This window comes from Odontomachus brunneus, unplaced genomic scaffold (assembly GCF_010583005.1).
Source record: "Odontomachus brunneus isolate Ranch 3 - 2012 unplaced genomic scaffold, Obru_v1 Obru_scaffold_170, whole genome shotgun sequence".
In the NCBI taxonomy this organism is placed as follows: Eukaryota; Metazoa; Arthropoda; class Insecta; order Hymenoptera; family Formicidae; genus Odontomachus; species Odontomachus brunneus.
In genome coordinates, this window is record NW_022639620.1 from 540376 (window position 1) to 544638 (window position 4263).

Genomic DNA, 4263 nt, shown 5'->3' on the forward strand with positions numbered 1-4263 from the left:
CAGCAAGAGTAGCACTCTCGCGGGAAGCTACTTTCCAGCCATAGATCCGAGCGATGGCGATTACGAACTCGGTTTGATAGCCTTTGAAACCTATAACACGATACCGAATGTAAATGCGTCAATAATAAATTTTACTTTGATGAGGACGACCAGGAAATTATAATCCCTGAGGGATCGTACGAATTGTATGCCATATACCGGTACCTGAAACGTGCAATTTTGGAAACTATCAAACCCATCACCACCAATGATGGTGATCTCATAGTTATTCGCGCCAATGAGAATACAATGAAGTGTGAGATCAAGTGTGTTCACCGGATCAACTTTAACAAACCAAATACCATTGCATCGCTACTGGGATTTTCTTCAGATCGCATTCTACAGCCGCGACAATGGCACGAATCGAACGTGACAATCAACATTACGGATGTGAATATTATTCGCATAGAATGTAATGTGACCACCGGTGCGTACAGCAACGACAAATGTGTGCACACCATACACGAGTTTTCGCTTAATGTACCACCAGGATATAAAATATCGGAAACGCCAGCACAGATCATTTATCTTCCGATCTTTGCACGGAGCGTATCGGATTTGACGATACGTGTTGTGGATCAAGACGGTCGATTGCTTGATTTCCGCGGAGAAGAGATAATCGTCAGGTTGCACGTGCGGCGGCAATAGGACACCTGAGATGCTCGTCTTGAACGAAGCGAGTCAGACTAAATACGTGAGCGACATTTTTCCCATCAAGAGGACAATTATAAACAAGAAAAATAAGAAACTTAGCGCAGCCAACATTGCATTTTTAAGATCTTTGGGATTCATCGTGCGAAAAAATACGTGAAGATGGTCGACATTTTGAACATTGGCGGTGAGCCGATCTTTGACGATCGCATCGTCAAGATCGAGACTCACACGTACAATCCATACGCCAATACATCTTTTGGACACAGTGACGAGATACGAATACCGATACAACAGCAGGATTTGTACACGTTGCCATGTGAGAGTTTTCTCTACATCGAGGGCAAGTTTGTGCAAACGAGGATAGAAGGCGATAACCATGCAGTTGAGATGTTGACAAATAATTGTGCGGCCTTTCTGTTCGATGAAATCCGGTACGAACTCAATGGTGTGGAGGTTGACCGCTGCAGAAACGTTGGAGTAACGAGCACGCTCAAAAACTATGTATCGCTGACTCGTGACAAAAATTTATTGTTGAAGAACGCTGGTTGGGATCTCTCGAGAAACATGTTTGCGGAATACTTTAATTATTGTGTCCCGCTCAATACATTGCTAGGCTTTTGTGAGGACTACAAACGGATCGTAATCAACGCTCGTCACGAATTGATCTTGATACGTTCACGCAACGACTACAATTGCGTGGTGGGACATGCAAACTCTGACCCAAAGATTGATTTGTACAAAATACAATGGCGAATGCCTCACGTTATGCTGAAAGATGTAAACAGACTGTCTATGCTGCAAGCTCTGGAAAGCGGTCGATATTTGAGCATGAGTTTTCGCTCGTGGGATTTGTACGAATTTCCACTCCTACAGAGCACGACCAAGCATTCGTGAGCTGTCAAGACGGCGATTCAGCTGAAATAGCCGCGTTACGTCATCTTTGCTCTGCAGACTGGTCGAAAGAATTCTCTCACTGGCAATGTTGCCATATTCGACCACTGTAAGCTGACTAACGTGAAACTCTATCTCAACTCGGAATTTTATCCGTACGACGATATGAATATGGATTTCGATAAACAGAGATACGCCGTTCTGTACGATATGTATGCACGTTTCCGCAAATCATATTACGGATGTGACAACGGCAATGTGTTGTTCGATCCCATACAATTTCTTACTCATTGTCCGTGTGTGGTCATTGATTGTTCGCGACAAAACGAATCCATCAAGAGCGCCACTGTCGATGTGAGAATTGAATTCGACTGCAAGGAGAATATACCGATGGATACCACAGTTTACTGCCTCATTCTGCACGACCGCATTGTGGAATACAGTCCTCTGACCAACATTGTGCGCAAAATAACATAAAAAATGAAAGTGCCTACATTTGTGGACCTGCAAGGATTTATGGTTAGAATGAGATTTCACGTAAAAGAGATAGCAATACTTGGAAATGGAACTGTTCTCTCCCATTATGTCTTTGCGAGTCCTATGCTGCGGCATCTTCTCACGAGAGCTGACAAATCGAAAGCAGCATGGTTAACGGCTAATCATCATGGTCTTCATTGGAAGGATGGAATCTTCCCGTACAACAAAGCGAAACGTTTGATCATGGACGCTGTGATCAGCGAAACCAGCGAAGAATCCAAACTCGTCTACGTCAAGGGATACGAGAAGCGAGAGTGGTTGACGAATCTTCTCGATGATGATGTGAGGGAAAAGGTGATCGTTGAGACTCTGGATGTGGATTATGAGGATATGGCGTCATTGGACAAGCTGGATGCAACCAACATTTTACGATGTAATAATCTTACAAATCACTGTGCGTTACAAAATGTATTGAAAATATTTAATTGGTGGCGGTGTCAGCGCCAGAAAGAATTGTTTAACCTTTGATATGTATAATAAATTTGTATTATAATGCTACCGTTTTTACTGGTTTTTTTTTTACCATTCTTTACCGTTTTTTACCGTTTTTAACGTTTCTTAACCGTTTTTAAACCGTTTTTACCGTTTTTTAACGTTTCTTAACCGTTCTTTACCGTTTATAAACCGTATTTTTTACCGTTGTTTACCGTTTCATTACCGTTTTTACCGTTTCATATCGTTTTTACCGTTTACGTTACCGTTTCTTTACCGTTTCATTACCGTTTTTACCGTTTCATATCGTTTTTACCGTTTACGTTACCGTTTCTTTACCGTTTCATTACCGTTTTTACCGTTTCATATCGTTTTTACCGTTTACGTTACCGTTTCTTTACCGTTTCATTACCGTTTTTACCGTTTCATATCGTTTTTACCGTTTACGTTACCGTTTCTTTACCGTTTCATTACCGTTTTTACCGTTTCATATCGTTTTTACCGTTTACGTTACCGTTTCTTTACCGTTTCATTACCGTTTTTACCGTTTCATATCGTTTTTACCGTTTACGTTACCGTTTCTTTACCGTTTCATTACCGTTTTTACCGTTTCATATCGTTTTTACCGTTTACGTTACCGTTTCTTTACCGTTTCATTACCGTTTTTACCGTTTACGTTACCGCTTCTTTACCGTTTCATACCGTTTTTTTTTAACGTTTCATACCGTTTTTACCGTTTACGTTACCGTTTTTTTTTACCGTTTTTTTTTACCGTTTTTTACCGTTTACGTTACCGTTTCTTTACCGTTCATTCCCGTTATTTTACCGTTTCATCACCGTTTTATACCGTTTTTTACCGTTTACGTTACCGTTTTTTGTAGCTGTTTCTTTTTTACCAAATCTTTCATTACCGTTTTATACCGTTTTTACCGTTTACGTTACCGTTTCTTTACCGTTTCATGCCGTTTCTTTTACCGTTTCATACCGTTTTTTACCGTTTACGTTACCGTTTCATACCGTTTTTACCGTTTACGTTACCGTTTTTTTACCGTTTTTTACCGTTTACGTTACCGTTTTTTTTACCGTTTTTTACCGTTTACGTTACCGTTTCTTTACCGTTCATTCCCGTTATTTTACCGTTTCATCACCGTTTTATACCGTTTTTTACCGTTTACGTTACCGTTTTTTGTAGCTGTTTCTTTTTTACCAAATCTTTCATTACCGTTTTATACCGTTTTTACCGTTTACGTTACCGTTTCTTTACCGTTTCATGCCGTTTCTTTTACCGTTTCATACCGTTTTTTACCGTTTACGTTACCGTTTCATACCGTTTTTACCGTTTACGTTACCTTTTTTTTACCGTTTTTTACCGTTTACGTTACCGTTTCTTTACCGTTCATTCCCGTTATTTTACCGTTTCATCACCGTTTCATACCGTTTCATACCGTTTTTTACCGTTTATGTTACCGTTTCTTTACCGTTCATTCCCATTACTTTACCGTTTCATTACCGTTTCATACCGTTTTTTACCGTTTACGTTACCGTTTCTTTACCGTTCATTCCCGTTATTTTACCGTTTCATCACCGTTTCATACCGTTTTTTACCGTTTACGTTACCGTTTTTTGTAGCTGTTTTTTTTACAAAATCTAACAAAGATATACAATTGGTGGTCTCGGTGCCAGAGAATTGTTCAACTTTTATCATCGCTC